The following is a 26,076-nucleotide window of genomic DNA, read 5'->3' as shown; positions in this document are numbered from 1 at the left end:
CAAGCAAACATGCTCATCGTAACAATAGTGCTAGTAGGTAGCAGACCTTCTTTTAGGAGGGCTTAAGCAAGCACTGGTTTGCAGCTGATCTTTTTAGCAGAACTAAGCCCAGTGCTTATCCCATGAGGCTGGAGGCTGCAGGGAGCTGGTAGGAAACCAGCTGCCAGGTTTCTGGTTTGCAAGAGGTATCGTCCTGAGCTTTGCTGGGCCTTTGCAGGATTATAGCACTTACAAGTGATCCGGGGAGGGGGGAAATAGAGAAGAGAGAGACAACACCCCAGCAACCTTAATAAAGTGAGAAGTTGGGAGAGCAACATGAGGAAAGTAGGAAGAACTGAAGCAGAGCAGCAAGCTTTGAGATGTTCAGAGGAGTATGCCCTGCTATCATGGGCCTGCTCTTCTTCACAAGGGTCACTTGCAGAGTGCTACACAGGAGCTAACTGGGGCAGAGGAACACTATATTCAGGTGCCAAAAATATCTATGTTGGTATGGATAGGAAAAATGGGGACTACAGTTAATAGCTGATGGGAAAAATAATTGTGGCTGTTCTTTGTAAGGGCGAGATCATAGAAGAAATGGGATTTTGCGTATAGCTAGGATTTTCTTCTATTTGCAGCTTCTGTGGAAAGGCTTTTTCCACTTCAACTTGCCAACGTGTGAGCTAAATAAATACGTGGGCAATGGCAGCCCCTATCCTACAGGGAGCATGCTGGAAAATATGTTTGTTCAAATAACACTCAGTGGAACAAAAAATATATTTAACTCACAGTTAAGGGGCCACAGAGTTCAGCCACATTTGACCAACTTACCGCATGCTGATTCACGCCTGCTGAAGACAATTTGTTGAAGTTCAGTAAATACCTGCCGATGCCAGTGGTGCAGAGTCATTGCTATATACAAGCATCTTTCAGATGAACCCCTCGTTAAGCAAAAATTTGCCATTAAGAATGCAGCCGAGTCCCCAGCATCTCCACAACACTTTGCAGTCATTGCACCTGATGCTCTGATCTAAGCTCTGGTGAAACAGAGACTCGATTGCTTTAAAAGCCCTGTTCAGCTTTGGCTGACACCCAAGAGACATAGGCAACGGTGGAGAGCAGGGGCCTGGAACACTGCCCTGCACAACACTGGGGACTCTCTGGAGCTGCACAATGGTGTGGGTATGGCTCTTGGGAGCAGAAGAAAGTTGGGAGCTTCACAAACACCTCCCTGTTTTTTGCCTTTCCTCCAAGAAGTCCCCAGTGCTGCTGCATAGATGGCAGAGACCAGGTTGTGTGGTGAAGTGAGTTCTTCTTTGCCCAGCCTGATGCAAGAAAGAGGTGATAAAAACTTTACACTGATTTTTAACCACTCCCATGCACCCTTGAACAGGAACTGCACTGTCTAAAGAAAATAAACGCTTGGCATAAACATTAGAGAAGAAGAAAAAAACTCTTCCATTTTTCCTTTCCCATTCTATTATTTTCTTGATGTTACTTCACTGTCCGCTGATAGTTCCTACTCCTGTGCCATGCTCCTCTTTTAACATGCGACATCTTACCCCTCCTCGGAGCTCCAGATTTTCATAACCAGCCTTCAGCTTTTACCCTATAAATTTTTTCTCCTCTCCACATCACCTTTGTCACCTTGGGCCTTCTTTTCTATCTTTTTTTTTTTTTTTTTTTTTTCCATTACCCCTCCACCTGCACCCTATGTGTCACTGCGAGGTGCCTCCTACACCACACCAATGGCCCACGGCAGAGGGGCCCCTGAGAATGGGATCCATGGGGATGCAGAGCAGCACAGGGGGGAACCCTCACCTGTTCCACCTCAGGACACATCTGGCAAGTGAAAATCCTGAAGAAATGCAGAACCAAAGTCTCTGCTGGACATAAGTGTGTTCTGCTTGTGCTTTAAGAGCTTATTGTTACTGCATTTTTTTTTTTTTAACGTTGGCTAAATGTGCTCAGTTTGCCATATGTTCAGCAAACAGCACTGTGACCTAAATGCTACCACCATGCCAACTTTCAAAGCAAAGCGATTGCAGTGATCTTTTAATATGGAATAAAATACTCCTCCCACTTGGCTTTGAGCTGGGGAAAAATACATTGCTTGATTTTGACTTACACTTTGCATGGTCTGCCCCATCCCAGCATGGTCAGTCTCATCCTAAATGGTTAATGCTTGGCTAAACTATAAGCATCTAAAAACAGGATATTACAGCAGAAAACCGGATAAGCACAGTAACAGTGGGAGCTGCAAGGCCCTTCCCCGTTGTCTCCTCTTCCCCACCCATCAAAACAAGTAGAGATAATATCTGAATGTGTTTGTGTCCAGTTAAAATCCTGCACAAGCTCATAGACAAATTAAATGCAGACTTCTGGCTTCCAGCAAGTTTTGTTTGTGATCATCGGTGCTGCAAAAATTGACATGGACAAGAGTGCTTCTCAAAGGCATTCCCATCAACACCCTGAAAAACAGTGTTTCCTCCTCTCACCATGGAAAGGGGACTGGCCATGATGGGTGACCATCTAGCAGCTCCAGGCTGGATGTGCCGTGTCCGTCCACACCCATGTTTTTCTGCCTAGCTGGTGGGCTCACCTTTACACTACAATATGAGGCAGGAGGTAGCGGCCTGTCCCAATAGTTCAAGGAAACGAGATGGAAAGAAGTGGCTATGTCTGCCCTAAATCCATTCCACACCACTTGCTCTCCAGTGGGGCAAGAGAAGACCATGTCTGCACAGCTGCCTCACCTTGGTGGCTCACCTGGGCCAGCTGATGCAGGCAGGAGGTGACACCAGCGCAGCACATGGCTTTGGAGGAAGAGATGCAGTAGCACTGACACACTGAGCTGCTTACACGAGTGCTGAGGGCCAGAGACGTCTGTGGTGGCATAGGAGCTGCTGGGCTGGCAGGGGATGAGTGAGTACAATCATCATGCCAGAGCTAGACTTATTCTCTAGAAACCTTTTATTTTGTGTGGTTTAAACCACGTTTGCCTTTGCTGCTCAGATCTGTTTGTTGGGTGCCATTATGTCACCACAAGAAAGGGATAAAATTCATCACTTTCTAGAAATTCAGTCTTTCCATGAGAATTCCTGAAGTTCCTCCCTTTATTCAACTTTGTGGCTTTTTGTTTTGACTGTGCTTTGGGTTTTGTTTGTTTGCTTGTTTTCATTTTTTGTCTGTTGTCCCCCCCCCCCCTTTTTTTTTTTTTAATATAGAGGTTCCTAAAGCTGTAAAGCAAGAGGAGGCTGATCTTTTCCATTGCACTCAGCTGCTTCTATGCCAAATCCTAACACATCCAGAGTCAGGCACACTTCTTCCTTGCTTTAAAATAAACAAAGGAATCCATGCTTCCCAGAAGAGTCATGAAAAAAGGAAATCTTTATAATAAGCCACATTTCTTCCTGAAAGGGAAAAGTAGCAGAGAAGGGAAGAGGGAAAAATACTAATGTAGGATGTGTTCATGCTATCAGCCTAGCAACAAAACACACTGGAAGGCAACAGCACTTTCGGCATTAAACACACTGGAAGTCCTCATGTCAACAAAACAAAACAAAAACACATTTGTGATGAGAAAATTTCACCTTAACTTGATGTGTGCAATTTTGCCACTGCCACCAATGGGGAAATAAATCCTGCAATATTCATTTTATGTGAGAGTGTATTTACCATAACAAGATAGATTTGTTCTGGAAAATTTTTTGTCAATATATCCTTTGTTAGGCAGTGTCTTCATCTCCTAGCAACAGCGTGGGGAAATCCATCAGAGACATGGAATTTAACTGCAAGATACGAAGGCTCACCGCAGCTCGGACATTTTCTCAAATCTTTACTGACATGCAAATACCTTTGTGAACTTATGTGTGTGCCCACTGATGAACAGGTGAATTGGTCTAGAGAATGGAAACAGTGAAAAAACACTCTGTCTATCATTAAATACAAATTGAACAAGACACACAAAATGCTGGAAGAACTGCTCTGCCTCTCGCTCCTCAGAAGGCTCTTTCACTCCCATACACATTACACACACCTCATGGGAAATTGGACACATACAAGCCACATTTAAAATGCTTAAATGCAATCACAAAGCAGTTTTCCCAGCCTCCTAGCTTTGCAGTGTCACATTTCGGAAGACGGGAAAGCAATAACAAGCCTCCTGCAAGCAGCGCAGGCAGGGCTGCAGAAGGTGGCAGTGGTCCCCAGGTGCCCGTGCTTTTCAAGGCACGTCCCTGCCTCTGCTTTTATTTCATTTTTCTCTCTTCCCGGAGAGAACTTGTGCGCCGTTTTAAGGAAGTTAAGGGTGAACTGAAATGCTCTAAGAGTCACTGAGGGACCTCTTTCAGCTGCGCTCTGTAACACCCCTTTGGTCTGCAGGACATCCTGCTGGCTGTGTTTCAAGGCTGCTCCTGTCCCCCTGGCTGGTCCCAGCTCCCCAGGAGGTGGCTCTCCTGCCTTGGCTCAGCTTGGAGCAGAGGGATGGTGCTGCAGCCTGGTGGCTTGCCTGTGGCACCAGGAGATGGACAGTCCCATTCTGATGGGTCCTGCTCCTACCTGGAGCCTCGCAGTGGGTAAAGCTCGCCTGTGTCTCGGGTCACCCCATAAAGGTACGAGCCCCTCGCTTCATCAGCTGCATGACTCCAGAAAGACTAGGGCTGCAAGAGAAGGTGTGGGATGTGGCAATAGGCTTTGCATAAGGGATTTGCCAGAGAATTTGGGGAGAGATTAAGGATTTCTGACCGAAGGCATCCTCCAGCACATGAGAGCCTCCAGGCAAGCACTGGTGAGAGATTCACCCCTCTGCTCCCTATCACACAATGCTGTCTCAACCAGTCCCTCACCTAAAACAGGCTTTTATGAACAAAATTCAAAGCCCAGTAAGGCCTCCTGAAATCTTCATGTGGGGGGACAAAGACAGCTGAAATTGCCTTTATATGTTTAGTCAAAAGTCCCTTTGGATTTAAATTCTCCCAACATACATTGTGGAGGGATTTTCCTACCGAGAGGAGAGGTGGCACAGAGGTCCCATCAGCTCCCCTGAGGCACTGAGCTGGCGTATGTTGGTATGTTGTTCTCACGGACCCTTATTATTTCGGTTGGGAAGAGATGAGCCAGCTGCGGGGGCACCTCCCCATTGCTGAGCCAGCCTGAGTCTGGGGCTGCTCCCCAGAGGACTTTAAGAGCATCATCAAATCAAAGAGAGTTGTGGTTTGTTGTTGTTTTTTGTTTGTTTTTTAATTACGCCTTATAGACTTGCATGGGCGGGAGGGGAGGGTTAATTGGCAGCAGAATGATTTAATAGCTCCTGATATGAAAACAACTATTCCAATCTCTGCTGAAAATGCAGTTGGGGAGACAGGCAGGGGAGAAAGTCTTTGTCAAAAGTCTGTGCTTGCAATAAAAACATATTATCTGATTATTGGCTATTGTTGCTGTACTGGGGACATCTGAGCAGGGACCTGAACTCATTCCTGCCCATACCTGGAGCAAATAGGCTTTTGCTGTAAGGAAATGCCAAGCCTCTCCTCTCACCTTGCCTGGCCCTCAAGCATCTGCAGAGGACATGGGACCCATCCCATGTAAGCCTCCCGCTTGAAAGAGGAGTTTAAATGGGTGTTTGCTCCTCAGCTGCCCTCGATGAAATTAGCTTTCTGACTCGGGTGTAATGATTTCAGGCACCGTGAATTTGTTTCCACCGAAGCTGTGTTTGCTCTTGAACTTTTTGCTATTGACTCGCACACATGTTCAGTATATAGAGCAAACACTTTGGTGTGAAACAACATCATACACAATGAGTCATCCGTGCTCTGGTCCCCAGCCATCCCACGGAGAGCTTGTGCTGTCAGTCACGCTGTCATTTGCAAACATAGCTACAAACACTCAAAACCAGACAGTTATCTTGTATAACACCTTATGGAGAATCTGCCTTAAGCAAACAGGAACCATGTTAATGTATTTTTGGAAGAGCTAGAATTGAGGGATAGATTTATTTTTTTATTTTTTTTTTGTAAGGAAACAGGTTTTGGACAAGTTCTGTCTAAACTGATGCCTTTTAGTGAGATTATTTTTAAAATAATTATAAATTAACCTTTGACTTACAGCTGAACCTGTCCTAGTTTCTATGGCAATGTGCAGCTATCATCGAGCATTATCTTCTAGTGTGCAGAAAAAATGCATTTACTCATCCTGGGGAATTGCATTAAATAAATTAACAGTACTCACTCCAGACATCCTGATGCCACTGCATTATTGACTGATAAACCTTGAGATCCCTTCATCATGATCATCCAGTCATGTCAGAGCTCACACCAGTCAAAAAGGCAGCAGTATTTGGGAACTAAGGTGTTGGTGAAGTTTGGGTGCCACCATTTAGTCAATTATTTAATGAACAGTAGCCACAGACTAGTCAAGCGATGTCAGGCAAGATGCCTTTATAAATGGAATATATATATAATATAGCATAAGGTCTATATTTTTCTTTAAACTATTCAGAGATTGAAGTAGCATAGTTTGCATGCTCTCAGCACCAGGGCAGTCATCAGTCAATGTTAGCAAATACTTTGCTTGGCACGCCATTGCAAAATTTGGCAACTCTAATCCCAAGCAAGCAGCTTGCCACTGGCATAATTCTGCACAGAAAACAATCACAAGCATGATCACCACTACTGATGTCAATGATATGCATTCTCTGATATTAAAAGTTTGGTAATACCTGGTCGTTCACTGCCACAGAATCCAGTCCAAAACAGTTCACTCCAAGATCATCCCACCAGGTTTGGTGGCCAAGCTCTAGTGCAACACAGTGATGTAGAAACTCTGCCAGGTTTTGCCTCCCCAAAACAGCCATGACCTTTGAGAGTTTGAGAGTTGACAGTCACATTTCAGCAGATGCAGTGATTAAACAATGTTAGGAATAGTTAATCGGTGCACAAGCCTCTCTAAAAACATTATTGCCTGCAACAATAGAAACCCAGGCTGGTGTACAATTATGCCATCCCCTGAGAAACAGGCACCCAGCTTTTGTCCCTCCATCCCTGCCACCAAAACAACAATACCCCCTGCAGACATCCCGTAGGATCATTAGGAAGCAAGAAGAACCTCTCAGCCCTGAATTGTAATCCCCAAAAGTGCTTGTGTGCTACCTCCATTACACCAGCCCAGGCTGTGGGCTGTCAATTTTAACCTGCCATGGATTTATTTATTTATTTTTTTCCTATCAGCACATAGCCTGGCTCCAGGGATACAAGCTGAAGTGCTTGGAAGCGCAGATGGCCCAGCTTCTGCTCAGAAACGTGGCTTTGCAATCCTGTGCAGCCAGAAACAAAAGCTTCACCTCTCTTCAGAGAACAGGCTCTGCTTCACAAAATTTACAGTGTTGTTTTTTTTTTTCGACTCGGTAACCAGTTCTTCCCCAGGAGACTTTTGTGTCACGAAAGACAGAGGGGAAATCATTTCAAACTTCACACTTAGGTCCATATTGACACACACAGCCCATCTGCAGAGCCACGTGCTGTTGCTGAGGGGAGAGAGCTGCTGCCTCCCCTGCAAATGAATTCATTTGGGTGCACAAAGACTGGCCTGGAACGAAGCAGAAATCCAAAATCCTCGCCAGCAAGGCTTTATTCTTAGACCTCTCTGCAGTAGAGGCAGCCTCAACTTCTGCCTACATGAGTCCAAAAACACAGAGCAGATCCAATTACCTGATAGCAGAATCTGGATCGTTGCTTTTTTTTTTTTTTTTTTTTTTTTTTTTGTCCAGCCAATATGCCCTGCTGCTGCTTATTTATCTAGATCAGAATAGCAAAAATTAAACAGTCAAAGATCGTAAATTCTCTTTCCCAATATTGGCGCGGAGGGGGTATTAGGGAAATTCATTCTGCAATTGATCAGAGTTGCTTTAGGAGTGTGCTTTAGTGATCGGAGCAGTTAAACTAATTTCCTCCCATAAAATATACATGCATTTTCCACCCCAAATTGGAAACCTGGGAGTTTTGCTCTCCTCGCCCTCCACCCCAGCCCTTTTCCTTTCTGATCTGGGAGCAGAGAATTCACATTCCAGACAGTTAGCCCTGTCACAGCACACCATTTCCAAACCATCTGCTAGCTAATAAAACAGCCCGTCTAGACAAAACCCCAGCCGGGCAGCAAATCCAATATTGCACTTGAAGCCATCAGAAGTATTAATAACCTGCCATTGCTAACCTGTCAAGCCTCTTCCCTGGGAAAAAGGCCTGTCTTTGCTGTCCCAGGCACCGGGTGTTCACAGCAACAGGAGCCCCCCTGCTTCCACACATCCCGGGAGAAAGCTGGAAATGCTTTTGGTTAGCTACCTCTGTCTTCAGGAGGCATCCTGGGTTTACTGAGCTCAGGCTCGCTTGTGAGAAAGGGGTTAAAAATATTGCCTGTATCCAACAACACAATAAAAGCAGTTTTGTGAGCCCAGAGCTTTTTTTTTCCCCATCCTTTCTTATTTTTTTCCCCTTAAGTGAGTTGATTTGAAAAGAAAGCTGTCATCTCTCCTTGATGAAAGAGCTCTTAAATACCCAGAAGCACCAATGAAACAGGGCTCCAGTTTGCAAGCAACTGTGCAATTCAGCACCAAAGTCACAGGGCAGCAATCTTTCCAGGGAGGGTCACAGGGCCTAGAAACAACCTCAATTCCAGCTATTTCAGGGAAACCATATTATGGAAGTACGTAGGCTGTTAAAAGGCATTCCTGAAACTTATTTTATTCTCTTCTGAAAGAGTCAGCTAGGGGATAAAAGAGCACACAATAAGCATAGTTCTATAACACTTGGACTTGGGTTATTTATCTAGAAGCTCTATTTTCTAGCAGTTTGGTCCACTGGATCTACATCCACAAAGAAAATACCTCTAGCCAGGCCTGGCCCAGCACCTCCTTGAAAGCCTCCATCACTACCAAACCAAGCAGCCACAGAAATGCAGCCAAGATGGGCATCTATTTCACTGGGAGCTCTTGCATAGCCTACAAAGTGCTGGTCTGCATCAGGATACCTTACTATATCTGATGAATCAATCAGTGTTTGCCTGTCTAAAGCTTTGCTCAAAGATGGAAGGCCAAAGATACATTGCAATGCCTGCAAGTTGGGTCACTGTATTACAGACTGGTCTGAAACGGAGAACTATTTGTTTGCCGAAACTGTGAATTGAGATCACAAGCACTGTTCAAGGCTGTTGAGATGTGACCAGTGAGGTCAAAGCAGTGACTTTGTCACTCTGAGAAAACTGCAATCTGAGTTTTCAGGAATGAGCTGAGTTTGACCTGAAGCTCTTCACAGTGAAACTGAGCTTGATCTCGAGACAAAAAAAATGTCGGAGAACTAGTAGAGATAAATCTGGATCAGGAAAGCATATTTGGAAAATGAAGCAAATGGCAATACTCATCCAAATGGGAAGAAGTCTGCTGGCCGAGACCCACCAGCACCTCCTCCTCTGCCATACCATACGTGGGTTACAACAATGGATTCAGTCATGGGATGTTTCACACTTTGCCATCATGATACAGTGTCACCACTCATTCTGTCAAGTCCAGGTGAAGAAAAGACGGTAGAAATTAAAGGGGAAAAATATTAAGAATATGTAAGTAAACCTTGCTGGATTGATAACTGGAAGTAGAATGAAACAACAGATTGTTTGGAAATGGATTCTGTAGATGACGAATTACAAGACAGCCATGTCACCCCTAGCAGCACAGGCAAGGCCATTTAAAATCCTATTTAAATTCCAAGAATTATAGCTATATTGATTAGGAATTGCAGTCAATTTAGTGGTTTCTTTGTAGTAAAGTAAAACTAAGCTGTTTCTAAACTGCAGTAAGTGTTATAAACACATCCAATTTTGATTAAACTGCTACCAGTGTAAACACGTCATTATAATGAAATTAAAGTAGTAGCAAGAATCATGGTATGAAGCCCTAGTCAGATCTCAGTGACATTGAGATAATAGGTGGAAGTGCAGAAAGTATTGATTGTGTGTGACTAATAGGCTGCTTCATAAAGGGAGAAAGACTTACACATTGAAGAACTGAAGATAAAAAGTATTAATAGCAAATCTGTAAGTGCTGCTGCAGTGCATGCATGAAATGTCAAATGTTAGAAAAGCCCATTTCCAAATTAATATTCCTTTCATAATTATGAAGCATGAGAATCTAAGGTAGCATATCAGTTATTGGCGCACAGGACATTGAAAAGATTTAAATTAGACATAAGTGTATTGGGGAGGGGCTATACATTTCTAATCCGAGCATAAAGGAAGAATGTATTTCTGTTTAGAGAGAGTGCACAAAATACGCTTTCTCTTTCCATCTCACTTAACATCATAAATCATTGGTCTATGTCCCTCCATTTTTTTCTATTTGTAAGCTGGAACTAATACTGCTGTGACATTAAAAAGGCCTGCTCCTCGAAGGGAGTCATGAAGACGGAGAATTCAGACATTGGAGCAATGAGTACTATCTTAATTATCTATTTATTTCTTCTCATTGCATCTCAGGATGCAAACATTTGCTGTTTATTTTCCATCTGCAAGAGCTATGCCCAGTCCAAATTCCCCCCCTTTTTTTTTTTTTTCCTGCAGAGATAACTTTGGGAGCAATGCTTCTAGCCTTTGCACCCAGCCAAGGAGAGGTTAGGGGACCCTTACCCGCTCATAAATACTGGTAAATGCTGTTCCAGGTTTCCTGATGCCGAGTGCGACCCAGCTGCAAATCACTCTGTCACAGCAAGACAATATAACCATGCTCAGAGGAAGCCATCAAAGATTTCCAAAAGAAACCTGCTTGGAGATGAAAGAGAAAATTATGATGGTAATCATCTTTACTAAGAGAAAAGGAAAGCTCTTTGGGAAAATTTCCAGTGTTCAAGAAAGGGGGAGAAGGCGGGGAGGGAGCACGATAAGGTCTCACACGTTCGATTGATTGTTCACATCTAACAAAAATAGCCCCAGCCTGCTCCCATTGTCCTGCAGCTGCTGGCTTCATTATACTCATTGTGTGTTTCCTCGTGGCCCAGCAGCGCAGTTGCCCAGTTTCCTCTCCTTCATTTCCTAACAAGATCCGTGATGAACTGTAGGAAGAGCCAGCAGCACTTCAAAACAACGCCTTGCAAGTCTTGCTGTGGCTCTGCAAAAAAACAAACAAAACAAAACAAAAGGCAGCTTGCTCACAGCATTGCAAGGCTATTTCAGGCAAGCAGCCATTGCAGGTAGCTGGGCACTGTCCTGAATCGGGGTTCCATTGCTTGCATGTATGTATTTATTTATTTATTTTGGTATTTCCCAGGGCATGTTTGTATTCCGTGTGTATTTCACACTTGCTCATTAGGTGACAGGAGAAGCCTCCTGCAATCGAGGCCAAAAGATCTTAATCTTGGGAAAAGAATCTGTGCACAGAGATGTGAACATTGGGTTTAAAAGGTCCCCCTCACCTTTATGCACTTAACAGTGAGTGTTAACTCTCTGAAGGGTCATTCCTCCCTATGCAAGAAGTTTTAGGATAAAGAACAAGGTGTGGAGTGAGGTTCCCCTCAGCTCCTTTGCTGCTGCTAGAACCATTTAGGCTACTGCTGAAATATCAAACTGACCTGGTGCAGCTGGATTGCTTGTATGGTGAAGCTGCCCAGCCCCTGTGGACAGAAGCCATAGAAAGCAAATGATCACTCCCAAGAGTGTATTTTCTGCATACAGAAGTTAACTGTCAGAGCATAGTAAATGAATGCTGTGAGATGGCTGAAAAAAAAAATCCTACAAATATTTTGCATTCTATTAAATCCTCTTTAGCTGAATTTCTCTCTGTCTTTTTTTTTCCATCCCTTACAAAATTACAAAAAACTTTTCTATAGAGAATTTACGGAGACCACTAGTGTGCATGTATGCCTTTCTTCCAGCATGGATTGAAGATTCAAGCTCCTTGTCATACCCCACAATGTTTCTTGTTCTTTAAGAAATGTTTTCTTCATAAGAGAGTTCCATTTGTGCAGAAATAATCTCAGATGTTTCAAATAAAACCAGCCGAGGGAAAGATTTGTTATTTCAATCTGTGTTTCTTTGTTATTCTTTATTATTTGTCAATGCCTCAATAGTTCCACCAATAAAATCAGCTTGAACAAATCCTGTAGGTGAAACGATCAGTTTCTGATGTGAGGTGCTAGATAAAACCAGACAGCTATGGACCAATCTCTTGGCTAGGGCGAAGCCTTCTGCCCTGATATTTCATCAAAATGTCACCCTTCAGGAGCAAACACTGGCACCCAGATGTAGGTGAGCCTTACACAGATGGAGGGGGAAAAAAGCAGTGTGGGAATAATCAGCAAAAAGGAAGAGCATCTTTGAAAGCATCCTCAGTAAAAAAATATTTTTCCAGCCCCACTCCTCCCTCAGCAATCAGTCTGCTTCCTGGATAAGTGACTTGTTAGCCCTGGAAACCCAGCCAAACAGATAAGCTACACTTCAGTTCACCTTATTTGCTTCCAGATATTCAGTCCCAAAAACACTTGGTGGGAAACAATTCTTAATCCAAATGTCAGCCTTCTCCTCTCTACTCCTCTCACATATTTCACATAGCTTTGAGCAAGGACATTCTTCACAGGCGTTTTCAGAGATGCTCACAACCCTCCCCACAGCCCTTTCCTGCTCATGGTCCTTACTGGGGGCACCAGACCCTTGAAACATTCATACTTGTAAACAGGGATTTAAAAACACATCAAGCCCCCAAGAATAATGGAAAGGGTGAACAAATATTTTTTGTGTTTCAAATAACAAACGAGGAAAGGAGATAACATAAATCACTGACCAGTTCCTGAATTATCCATGATTTCACAACACCTCACACAAAGCTCATTCGAGAATCTGAAGCCCACAGACTAACTGGGGTCTTAAAACTGCTGTAAAACTCCATTCAGAGTCTGTCTTTGCTGTAGCTTGACCTAAATTCTCCAATATCCACCAAAAGCCCTGATTTGACAGGAGGCAACATAAAATAAGCTTCCTTTAAATGCTGCTACTAATTCTCTGGCCTATATTTTAGCAGCTTTCCTAATACTTTTGTTCAATATCATAGCAATGTATTCATTCTCCCAGTATTAAAACCCTTGAATTTTTACTTCCAAAGTAAAACTAAAATTAAAATAAATAAAAAACAAACAAACAAAAAACAACCACCCTGCATTAATTAGATAACAACAGAGAAAAACAACAAAGTAATTGCTATATCTACCTCATCAGCTAAATGGCTTTTTCAAACACACAATACTTTGTTTAGTTGAATTAAGAACAATAAAGATCAATTAATATTGTGTGTTTTTTTTTTTTAAAAAAAGATGACATTAAATAAATGGCAGGTCAGTTCCTACTGCATAAAAAATGAACTCTGCTGAATGTTTAGGCAAGGCACTCTTTTAAGTTAAGTTAAAAACCTATCTAAAAATGAAAGCAAATTTGTTCAACAGGCAATCCCTGTCCATCTTGGGAGATGTAGATAAAGCAACGATCAGGTGTGCAAATGAGTGGGGCCTGTGGTTACTTCTCTCTAAGACAGACGTCATCCAGAGAAGCAATCCAGTACAGCCTCCACCTAATGACTTCTTTCTTGGATACTCTTTGTACTATACTGTCCATTTGTTGTCCCTAAAAATCTCCACGTCCTTGCAGATATTTTTCATTACTATGGTAACTGTTTTGAGAAGAGCTGGTGATACAATCAGAGACAACCGTCACTAGCCAGACTAAATCAATCACTGTTTTATTAGTTGTATTGGTTCCTTCATAATCTCCCAGAGAGCTAAAACAGGAAAACTGAGAACCTGCTTACTCCCAGGCCTGAGGCAGTTTGCACCACGTGTTGGGCAGGCTGTGTAATGAGAAACAGGTTTTGTAGCCAACCAAAACCTGTCACAACAACTGCCTAAAAATACTGTGTCCTCCAATAGCCCACAATGTATTTAGTTTTCTTGCTACGTCTTACTCCTCAGGCATATCAGGGTAAGCCTCACGGAGGACTGTGCTTGAGATGCCCAGGCTCAGTCTGCCCAAGGCAAACCAACTGCTGGAAGCAGCTTTCATGCTGGAAAGGTCCACATCTGGGCATGTGCACAGCTGTCTTATTTTAACACATCATGTTTATGCCCCATTAGTCTTAGGAAATGAAATCAGGAAGCACTGGTGTGAGCTTTGAGGAAGACATCCCTTGTTCTCACACTGACAGCTTGGAAACTCTCTTTGGAGATCAAAAATTTAGCTTTAAATCTTCTTAGGCTGAGGAGAGATTTGGACAATGTACTCCCAATATCTCAAAAATGCCTTCAAGCGAGAGTTACTGCAAGTACCCTTCATATTTTTCAAAGAAATGTCTCTCTCCTTGCTCCTTGAAAGACTGAGGAGAAACCATTTTCCTCAGGAGAGGTGGGCAGCTGCTGGCCTTCCTCACAGCCCTGAGTGAGGAATCTGCACATAACAGTGATTCCAGATCTTCCGACACAAACTATTTTTCCCCAGGACCGTTCTGGGCAGTGTCACCATGATGGTTTGCCTCAGAACCCAAACCGAGGTAGGCCAACACCCAATGGTTCGTGTCTTCCATTCTCCAGTTCGGCTCATTTCTTTGCTTGTATGCATGACTGTTGATAAATAACTTTTCAGTTCTTAGGCAGGATGCCTCCTGACATCTGACAGGGCACCAACAGTCCATGAACCAGAGTCCAAAAAGACCTATTTATCCACACTGAGGTACCGAGCACCTACCCTGTCCCAGGCCTAGGTATCTGTCTCTTGAACCTAGACACCAAGCACTGCTGTCCTGTGAGGTAATTGAAGGCATTTAGGCTGTTTATTGATGCCAGCTCTACAACCTTCACAAAAGATCTCTCAGTCTAAAAAATGTGCCACAGTTACATATTTCTTCCTGTCCCAGGAGTGCCAGAATGATCTCAGGTGTGTTTTGGAAGGATTAAGTACATCTGACCTGATAACAGCTTGCTGATGTTCTCAAATACTGTAGGGAATCATGACACTGAAACTCTCCGTGCTAGCTCATCTTTCCACATCATATAACCTATAAAAATCCTGCATTGCCTTTTTGGGACTGAACTGAGAATTTTGGCTGGAAAGGGACTGTCTCCCACTCTTCTGCAGGCTGCTAAAAAAAGCCAGAAGAGATGTATAGACCTTTGCGAAGACTCACACAGCTGTAGTCATACTTTGCATCAACAGAGGTTTTACTAACTGGTTTTCCTTTTAGGTCTTCTGCAGATCCCTGTGATTGTCAGTGCCACCTCCTGGTACTGAAACATACTGAAATCCAGCCATGTAGGAATGCTAGAATAAGGAAATGCAAAAAGGTCCCAGACCCCAAGTTACATTCAATTTCTGTTGTTTCCACAGCCTTTCATAAGCAGCTATTTATTTTGCAGGTAATCAAAAAGTTAAATATTCTTGTACCTAGAAATGAATGAAAAGGCAGAGGAGCTGTCAAAGGCAAGAGGTCACTATGGACTTTCTTTTCCAAGATGTTCATAACACATCTAAACCCAAAGCAAAAATGGCAATCAAACTAGCAGGAGCCAAGCAAGAAAAACTTTGTGAGTTTAAAGTTTTAGTCAGAAATGCCTGCATTCATTGAAGGACTGAGGAAATTCCTGCAGCATGAATGAACAAAAACAGCATGCATGCAAACAACAATGGAGATTCAGATTGAACATGTGAGAAGCCCCTCAAGGAGTTACCCCAAAGCCCCCATAGCATTACTCCTCTCCTGGGGCAGGTCAAATTTTTGCCAGGCTATTTACAGAAATCACATCCTAAAAAGACATGTGGAAGAGAAAAACTGTCATGTATCCACAAAACCAAACAATCCCAAAAACTGAAGCACGGGGCACATTTGATTTTTTTTTTTTCAGCAATACCTTCCCACCTCTTCTTTGTCTGTCTCACAGCCTCAGGTCTGAAGGAGCAGTAGTCTTCTCGCTTTGCCGTCACATGAAATTTATCTTTGCTAATGCTGCAGTAAAGGGCCTAAAATGCACCCGAGCATTCAACCTCTGGCTCCAGGAGAGGGCAGTGAAACATGGTTAAACTTGGAAATGGCAAATGCACACTGAAGTGCTAAGTCAGCCCAGTCATTGACCTTGGTGGCACCAGCACGGGCAGATTCAGCGGGAGCAGTTGCAAGAGAGGTTCGCACGTGTTGCAAGCACCATAAATTGATTTGTGTCACTATTTCCCAGGAAAAATAATAATAATAATAATAATAAAATGCAACCAATTTCTTTCTCTCTGCCCACAGAGAGGAAAAAATGTCATTAGGAGGCGGTGTTCACTTGCACTTGGGTTAATAGGTCTCATTTGTTCTGCCAGTGTGGAGGGAGGCAGAACCAATGGAAGAACTTGTAATTCTGCTTTATAATTAAGATAATGTGCCACACCAGCCCTCAATCATACTTTTGGACGCTGCAGTGTCCATGACACATCTTGGAGAGACCGTGGCTGCGATTAAATATTTTTGATAACCCATAAATATAACATTAGTTGCCTGGGTGAGGTTTCTGATAACATCATTCATTTCAGATCATTCAATTAGCGCAGACAAAGGGGCTCTTTCCAGGAGACATAATGTCATTGTCTCTGGAAAGGAACGCACTTCCCAATGACTGTTTATCACTCTGTAATTACAGGGCTGTAGCAGCCATTCTCTATATTACAAGGAGTCCTTTCTGTGCCCAAGGATCCAGCAGTTCTTTGTTTTAATTTATTTTCCTCTTAAATACCTCCTGCTATTTAAGCAATAATTCCCTGTAAATCAATTGTTAGCAGCAGTTAATGACTGGTTGGTTAATTAATAACTGAAAGCAAAGCGGAGGGTGTTCGCCGCTCTAACAAACCACCCCATGTTAACCGTGGTATTATTGCTAACATACCCTATAATCAATGACTTCTCCCGGCGGTGGCGTAGCCTATGTATCATTTAAAGAAGGGACTGGCTGAGTTGCAATAGGTGGCGACACGAGGAAAAAACGTCACCAAGGTAGCTGAACCACGGGGTCAACCTGAACGGGGCTGTCCCTGTGCTCTCCCCGATGCCTCCATCAGTGTGATTTTGGTCCCACAGATCCCTCAGCTCTCCCTGGGGTCTGCCAAGAGCTGGCTACTGAAATCCCTGCCAGTAACATGACAAAAAAGCCCTGGGTCTTTGCCTGTGTCAGAATCTGATTACTGGAGTACTCAGGAGTGTCTGTGCTGTGCTGGAGAGCTGCATTAAGATGTTTTTAATGTGAGGGTCTGCTCTGCTTCTCTCTCCAAAGGACAGATTCTCAGATAATCTCTTTTCACAACATTCTCATTTAATATTTATATAAGCCTGTTTTGTCTCTTATCTTCCACGAAATAAGGTTTGGAGTGATGCTGCCATGGAGAACGAAGGAGAGTCTAAAGCAGGCAGTAATTGATGTTCACAAAGAGAGTATGTGTAATGGACCAGCTGGCTTATTATGAACTAAAATACTGCAGTATCTTCAGTACAGAGGATGGTAACAGAGAATAAATGTTGACATTTTCGTGGTGAGCAATGTAAGACCATCAAATCAAACACTTTCTGGCATATAGTCAAAGCAGAGTTAAAATGGAAACTCTAGCGATAAGAACAGTTTTGCCTTTTTTTTTCTTTCCTTTTTTTTTTTTTTTTTTTTCCTGAGCAGAAATGTGAGGCTGTGTGAAACCTCATGGAATGAGCTCCCTGCACTGAAACAGAGCCAGGGCCTCCCAACAGGCACTGTCTGACTTGTCTCAAAGAGAGAAAAGGAAAAAAAATAAAAAAACAACAGCAAGGAACATCCTTGCATGACTGAGCCAACTCTTCTCACCCTGACATTAAGTGGCGAATTAAGATAATTGCTGCTTGTTATCCTCTCTGTGACCAAAGAGAACAATTGATCACTGTCTTGTTCATAGCCACCACTTATGTATATATACACACACACATATATATATACTGGAAGTCTTGTCATATTTCTCTCTCAGCCTTCTCTTTCCTGAAGTAAACAAACCCAATTCCCAATTCAGCATCTCCTCGCAGTTCGTGCTTCTCAGCACTCCATGCTCTGACTGCTTTCCTTGTATTTTCTCTGTTTACTCTTCATTTGCAGCAAAAGGTGGCACCCACAAGTGGATGCAGTACCACACGTGAAGCAAAGACAAGAAAGTAATCAGAGGCTGTATCTCTAGGATGGCACTCCTCATACAATCCAGAACATTTAATTCATGATTCCTTGCAATCCTCAAGTCCTTTACAAACATACTGCTGCCTAGTTATTCCCCGCAGCCACCACCACCCCACATCATGTCTCTGGATCTCGTCTTCCCAGGTACAGTACTTTGGACTGTTCCTGAGAGAATTTCATTTTAATATTTCAGAATAATTTCCCCAAGCTGCAAAGATCATTTCAAGTTCAGATCCTGGCCTCCTTGGTCTTTCAGTACCTCCTAATTGTGCCATTCACAGGTTGCACTTGTTTGCTTCTTGTCCAGCTTCCAAGAAAAAAAAATATATATTAAAACCTGGGTATAAGACAAGCTGCTGAATTACATACTTGAAATATCCTCCCTGACAGTGATCCAGCACTAGCTGTTGCTACAGAGCTATTTTTCAACAGGCTATGCACCTACCCCATTGTAATTATATCTATACCATACTCCTTAGCCTGTCATATATGTCAAAAAGTGTTACTAAAATCAAGCACTGTTGCATTTGCTGCTTCCTCTTTATTCACTAGACAAGCTACTGTGACAAAGAAGGAAATGAGATTGATTTGACATCAATTGTTCTTGACAAGTCTATGTTTTCTTTCTTTTTTCTCCCTTTTCTTTTTCCATCACCATATCAGCTGGCTACTTGCAAATTGATTGTTTAATGATTTGTTCCTGCATCTTTTAAAGACCTAAGTTAGACTGACAGGTCTGTAATTCCCAGGGTCCTCCTTCTCCCCTCTTTAAAACATAATACACTGTGTTTGCCCTTCTCATGTCTTCAGGGACCTCCTCTCTCCTCCATGAGTTCTTAAAGATAATCACTAATGGCTCAGAGATTGCTTCAGACAGCACCTTAAGTACTCTGGGGTGAACTCCATCAGGCCCTGCTGACTGCACTACATCCATCTTATCTGAATATTCTTTAATCTATTCCTCTCCCGTTCTAGTCTCTACTTCTGCCCCTTTGAAAAAACTCAGTTTAAACCACTGGTAACTGATAAAAATTTGTAATTCAAAACAAATCCTTTCTACAAGTTACAATTCTAAAAAATATATAAACTCTTTGCCTGTACTCATAGAGCCCTATTCACTAGCTGCTAAACCAAGACTTATGGATAGTTTCACAACCAAGAAAGGAGCAGAAAGAGGAAAAGCAAGTAAAACATTGTGTTTTTCCACTCAGGACTCCAACATCCACTTACATACTTGCACTGATTGCAGAAATAGAGGTTTCCATTTCTCCCTACAGCTGTTCCTAAAATTATGCTAGCAACTACCTATCCAAAACTGTACCTCTGGCAGCGTCTGTGATCCAAGTACTGTCCTTAATGAACACCTAGGGTAGCTTGAATTTGGGGAACTGTTGGACCTGTTCTCTGGAAGTCCTATAAATTACAATGTACTAAGTCAACATGTTTGTTGTGTGTTTTGTTTTGTTTCTTTCCTTCTTTTTAAAACAGCAAGATTTGCCAAAAATTATGATGGGTTTTCCACATAAGTGTGATGTGAAGACTCACTCTATTTTGCTCTGTCAACCACCAGATGCTGCAGTACCCAATGGGAAGGTAACTCAGGTTTCTGCCTGTGGTAGCAGAAAAGAACAATTTCTATGGCTGTCTTTATTAAAGTCTGTTTTTGCCAACCTTTCTCCTCAGTAATTCACAATCATGAAAGATTTCAGGTGCATGTTTAAGGCTGTAAACTCAATCTTCTGCTGTGCCAAAACCTGGATTTCAGTATAGCTCTACCAGCAATCGCTGCATGTTTCTGAAACAAGGCAGTCCATACAACCTACGATGAAGCTTGTGATGGCTCACAAGAAGCATGCTCATTTGAAGGGATCTATCTCTGGAAGCACACACACATTCAGAGGCTGTAGGTAAAACAAAAATATAATCCTTTTTCCAAAAAGCTTTTCCCCTTCAGAAAGAATGACATTTGAAATGACAGCTGGCTTGGGAATTTTCTAACTACCCTTTTTTTTTTTTATCAAAATTGCATGATGAGTCAAAAGTGACCCTTTGTGCTGGAACGTTGGTTGTGGTGAAACCCTCACTTGCAGCATTTCTGTGGCCTTGAACCAAAATTATATGAAATTGAAGAAGGGGAGAGGTGTACCACAGAACAGGCAGTTGCCAATTGGAAGGACACTCATGCAAGACATAAGAACCTCTCATTTGCATTCATGAATATCCACAGACTGCTCATCAGATCTACCTTCTGATATGGAGATTTTCAAAACCCCCACAACAGACAAACTCACTGCCACTTAAACCAAAATAGATTGGAAACTCTGTCTGGGATGTTGTCCTATGGAAAACTCCACTTTAGAGCCATACTTGGAAGAGGTAACTGCCACATAAAACAAATACTTTCCCACAGCATCCCCAACTTACTTTTTCATTCCTCTCTCGGACTGGAAATGGCACTGTCGAGTTCCTCATCTTAGACAGTTGGCTGATATCTATTCTTTGCAGCTTGCTTGGAACAATTACTATGTTCATCTGTGTTTTCTGAATTTGGAAAAACATAAAAAAGGAGTAAATTTTGTCCCACGAATCTTCTATACCTCATCTGATATACAAACATAAATGCTACCTAAAGGACCCTTTTCTCTGAGCTTCACAGCCATCCTCCTTTCATATCCTTTGTTCTTTCCACTACTTTTTTTTCAGCCATTTTACTTTGAAGCACCCCCATCAGTCTAAAAATGCTCTTTTTTTTCATCTTTTTCTTTCTTCTTCCCTTCCCTTCCCTTTATTTATTTATTTATTTATTTATTTCAAGAATCTGTCCAACCTACACTCAGGTTATCCATCTCTGGAGTTTGCAATTTCCTAATCTATTTGAGGATGACTGTATTTTTAACTCCCACTAGTAATTTTGTCTTCTGTTACAAAACCATCTTCATAAATCTTTGATGAAGAAGAAGATAAACAATCCTTTATCCATCTTCCTCAAAGTTCAGTAACTCAGCAGGCCAACTTTAGCAGTAAGCTTCAAGTTTTTTCCAGTTCTTGAAGCACTGGAGGAGCCAAGATTGTAAATCAGCTTAAGATTCAGTTGATAACAACCTATCCAACTGACAGATTGGCCTTAACCAAGCATTGAGTCAGTTTAGAAGTATTCAGGATTTTTCCCCTTGTCCACATTCCCAGTAATCCTTTAAATCACAGTTTTCATGGTAAGTATCAGGAACAAAATCAAGCATATCTCACTGGAATTAGGAACTTCTCGTTGTTTATTACATCTTTAGAGAGCATCATTATTTCTGGGAAGGCAGAGTGGCCCACAAAGCTTTGCTCCCCGTAGAAGGCAAATTAGACAGGCCCCTTAACTTCTCTGCATGAATTTGCTCATCAGGAACAGAGGGGAACACCTGACTACTCCCATTGGCTTGGGTAACTGGTGCTGGTTTAGTGATTTTTTAATGCTACACTTCCAGTCTTTAGGAATAATAAGTTTTCCAGTAGAATAAATTCCCTGCAACTGCAAGCACAATTCAGAGCATCCCACTGAGCTGCTCAATAACTACTTAAAAAAAGGGGGGAGCCACTGTTATCTTTGTCAGGAGGAAGAAAGTGTAGCCCTTGGATCAAGCAGCTGTTCCTGTCATCTGATTATTTGTTTTCATTGAATAATAATAATAATAATAATAATAAAAGTAAATTAGCTATATTGATTCATGCATTGATTGCTGGCTGGGCTTTCTTTCTGGGTTGCTGCTGGGACTGCGGCACCAGCAGGAGCGGTTACTTAGTCATGGGTAACCTGATCACGCTGTGTGAGGAGCAGGGCTTTCTTCTGGTCTCTCCTTGTCTGAGGAGGAAACCCGGCTCCTCCTAATCACAGGCTGCCACCGCAGGGACACAACTCACTCCTACAGCACATCGACTACTACTTATTATATGGTTCCCCAAAATAAAAAGGCCCTATTGGTCTTGGCTGTGGGGTAGCTTGGAAGTGGGTGCATGTCTCTGATGAAAATGCAATCCTGGACTTCCCCAGACTCTTGCAATGGGTTTGATGGTTCAGCCTTTTTCAAAGAGGCACAAGCCAAAATACGTCACTATGAAATTAATGCTATCCAAAGTACAATTCCAGCAGACTGCCTTAACTCTGCTTTTAAGCTTCTTTGAAACCTGGACATTTTTAGCTGTATCTTGAAAAATCTCTCTGTAATAGGCTCCCGATTACAAAACCCTCATTATAATATGATAGCATATTAAAGCTGCAGTCATGCTCAGCTTCCCCTCGTGCCAGAAACCCTACAATGGACTCACAGTGCCCTTCCTCAAGCAGTAGTTACACAAAAGCACAACAGAAAAAAATAAAGCCTAATGAGTAGTCAGGAGGAAGAGAACAACTCTCAGCCAAGCAAAGAGAAAAAATTAAAGCAGGCCAGAAATCCAGCACTAGGCTCGTACACCGGCCAGGTTTCAGACACAAGATACTACTAAATAATCTGTCCTCATTTAGAAGTCATCTCCCTGGAAGTGAGTTTGTCTTTGTAAAACATATGGTAACTTGCCTTATAAGATAGGTGTACAATCTTCATACTACAAAATACAAATTCCTGTTATTTGTGAGCAATTAGATGAATCTCTAGCTATATAATGCATTTAGTATGCATCCCATCAATTGATGCTTATGAAGTTGAACATTACGTGAATTACTCAGGTTTCCCTCTGCTGAAAGTAAAAAACTACTTCAGATACTGTGCCCTTTAATATGCTCAGGCATAGCAATTAAGGGTTTGGTAAAACTGGGAATGTTTTTATTTATTTATTTATTTATTTTAATTGGACATGTTAGCTTTAGAACTACTGAGAAAAGATGTACACTATAAGAGCATTAAATCTATAATGGAAAAAATAGCCTTCCCTGAAACAAACCACACCTGTAATTAACCACAGACACTACATTCTGCAAATTGCTGTTTTTCCATATCTTGAACTAATCATCAATGCTTACAGTCATGCTTGAGCAAAACTCTGAATTCTTTGCAAAAAGAAATTTCAGTATGCCAGTATGCTTTACTAAACTAACTTTAAAATACACCTTCTAATGCAAAAATCCAAATGTTTTCAACATTTCACCTGCTCGGCCAGGTGAAGTCAAGGGACAGACAGATGGAAAGGAGAGGCTGCGGTTTAGGCATAGCCCCAGTGTGCCTAGGCACTGCATTATCCTCCAAATTGAAACGAAAATAACCACGAGTAGCACAGCACATCTTAATCTTCACTGCCGGTAGTGACAGCTTTACTCAATTTTAGTCAGCTATCGAGTAATCAAAATGGATTAAGCAGCAGAAGGAAGGACTGCGCTTGGCTCCAATAAAGCAGCAGGCACTTGAGCGCTTTGGGGAGCCTCCACACAGCTCCCTCTCTTCATTATCGCTGCGGATTCCCCATTGCTGCCCTTAGGCAACTCCCATCCACCAGGAAGCCAGCTTCTCCCACCACACCTAACACACACCTTCAGAAATAGCTGCGGGTCTGTATGCATGCGTGCCTGCGTTTATGTGCTTTGAAGAGACCAATAAGAAGGCTTGAAGTGTTACTAGGTCCCAGCAAGGCCCTCTCACACCTTAAACAAGGACTTGTTAAACAAGGACTTGCACTTGGTCAGGTTTCCTCATCCCACACGTGCTCCAGGAGCTGGAACAGACACACTGGGACATTCAGCTGCTTGCCTTCATGCGAGCCACAACAGCACTTAGCGCAAACCTCCAAGCACGCAATTAGGGTATGAATTAGGACAGCTCTTGTGAAGTCTATGACTTTAACTGCAGTTTCCCACTGCCATTAAGCTGTCACATACGGACTGTGATCTGCAGTAATTTCATGCGACTGTACATGCAAGGCAAGTGGTTAATGTCTCCTCCATAAATCCTGATGGCCGAGCTGTAAGCAGGCTGTGGACACAGGCTCTGCTAATTCAGTCGAGCATAAACCTGTTCTTTATAATACTAATAAACAACTACACCCATTTCCCTGGGAACAGGACTGAAAGCACTTGACAGAAAATGTTCATGATGGGCTAAACAAATAGAAATCTGGAGGAAAGCGACTTTCAGCACAAGATGGCTTCTCCTCATTGTTCAGGTAGCTTCCCTTATGCAGGGAAATTCAGGCCCCTGATACCTCTGGGGAGAAAACAGATTTAAAGATAAATCCATCTTGAAAGTGATGGAAAACGCTTCTGAAAGTATCTGAAGAACGTTCAAATAGCCTTTGATTATGGATCATTACAAAATTACCCTGATCCGAGGCCCTAATTTCTTCTCCAACAGCTATCTGCCTCCTCCTAGCTGCAGCACCCCCACCCCTTGGTTCCTCCCTCTTGAAGCTCTGTGCAACATCTCAGAAAATTCAAGTGTCTGCTCTTAGAGGAAAATAGTTTCTAATTAAGCATATTGTGTGGGTGCGAATAAAGCTGGGCCCACTCCTTGCTGCACTGATGTCAACAGAGAAATGTTTTCTTTTTTTTTCTTCTTTACCATGAGTGTCAGCAGAGGCAGGGGCACTGGTGCATTGCTGCTAGCTGTGGTTTTGAAGGAACAAAGGTCCTACACTACCGCCAATGAACAGGGATTTTCTGTAGGTTTGGTGAAAGGCTCTAAAGCTTTCTAAATTTTAGATTTAGGGTCCGGGTTTGACTGGGATGGGGTGCACCAGAGAGCCACACCGGAGGTCAGAATGAACCCACTGAGCAGATCGCCAAGGAAGATGGTTGTTCACCTGCACGTTAAGTACCTGTGGGTCCACTCCAGACATGGACATCGGAGAAAAGAGAGTCTTAAAAACCTTTCCTGTACCAGATCAGAGCATGATTTTGTGGATTTTGAATCGAATGTATATATTTAAGCAATGCTCTGCAGCGTTTTCATGGTAAAATAGGTTATTTTGCAGACTGACAATCTAGCTGAATCATTTTCAGATTTATTCCTTTGTTGATTTGAGGACTGCGCTCAAAAGATAATCCTATATTTCCTCATTTTTCTCTATTATAATCCTTCTACAGACACATCCAAAAAAAAAAAAACAACAGAAAATTGTTGTTATAAATGCAGACAAATAGACACAAACCTTGCAACATCACAATGTAATACAGAAAGGTGAAGATACAGTACCTTTCATCTAAGGGGCCGTCCCCGTAGGCCAGAGTAGCTTTAGATGGTGTTGAAGCTCCTGATGATTCAATCTCCATCTCCTCAGTTCCCTCCCTCATCTTCTTGTGCACCACTGGCAAAATCCTCTCCGCAGCTGGAGCAGCACAGCAGCATTTTGATCACTTTTGGTGTAGGTCACGTTTGGTAGTAGCTCCACAGAAGATACCCATTTGGAAAACAAAAGGAGAAGAAAAAGAAGCTGAAAGCCTTGCCTGGCACCACCAGAAACCACATAGTTTCTTTGTTGGGAATAACTTCTTTTTTACAGGGCCACCATGACTCCTGGTGAGATTAGAAGAGAGCTCTGCCTCTATTCTAGATATATCTCATACATTGCATGAAAGAAAAGCTGAGTTTGCTGAATGGTTACAACTCATATTCCATTTAAATTCTCAGTTACGAGCACTCTAGTTATTTCTGCAATAGTAGCTGGTAAAGTTAGGGCCTGCGTGAAATATAAAGAAATTTATTATATTTCAGTAACACAAAATTACACTTCCCTTGTAGAGCTACACAGACTCTTTAAAAAAAAATAAATAAAAAATCAGTAGCTGATCTCTGGAGGTCCATCCAGTCCTATAAGTTCATCAAAGTTCATATTCCTGCATCTAACCATACATTTTGCTTCAGAGCTTAGCTTGTCTGGAGCTGGGAAGGAGTGATCT

At 42.4% G+C, this 26,076-nt stretch overlaps 1 protein-coding gene and 1 long non-coding RNA gene across 2 annotated transcripts in view; both read right to left on the bottom strand.

Annotated features, from left to right (window-relative positions):
- The window catches only part of EMCN (endomucin), a 75,823-nt gene extending 72,995 nt beyond the window's left edge, over positions 1-2,828 (bottom strand). Inside the window, exons 1-2 of the mRNA XM_035324054.1 lie at positions 2,736-2,828; positions 286-1,016 (exon numbers count right to left, since the gene is read on the bottom strand). The gene's annotated coding sequence lies outside the window, so the exon portion shown is untranslated. The remainder of the gene's footprint in view (positions 1-285; positions 1,017-2,735) is intronic.
- A 494-nt stretch (positions 2,829-3,322) lies between these two features.
- LOC118165787 lies at positions 3,323-26,070 on the bottom strand. Its single transcript, XR_004750239.1, has 6 exons — positions 25,373-26,070; positions 20,634-20,750; positions 10,648-11,125; positions 8,188-8,359; positions 6,698-6,835; positions 3,323-4,018 (listed from the first exon to the last, which is right to left on the bottom strand). It is a non-coding gene; the product is annotated as an uncharacterized LOC118165787 (long non-coding RNA).
- Positions 26,071-26,076: the final 6 nt, after the last annotated feature.

The sequence above is a fragment of the Oxyura jamaicensis genome, chromosome 4 (genome assembly GCF_011077185.1).
Source record: "Oxyura jamaicensis isolate SHBP4307 breed ruddy duck chromosome 4, BPBGC_Ojam_1.0, whole genome shotgun sequence".
Taxonomy (NCBI): Eukaryota; Metazoa; Chordata; class Aves; order Anseriformes; family Anatidae; genus Oxyura; species Oxyura jamaicensis.
The sequence above is the reverse complement of the archived record's forward strand: the minus strand, read 5'-3'. Positions and strand labels throughout refer to the sequence as shown.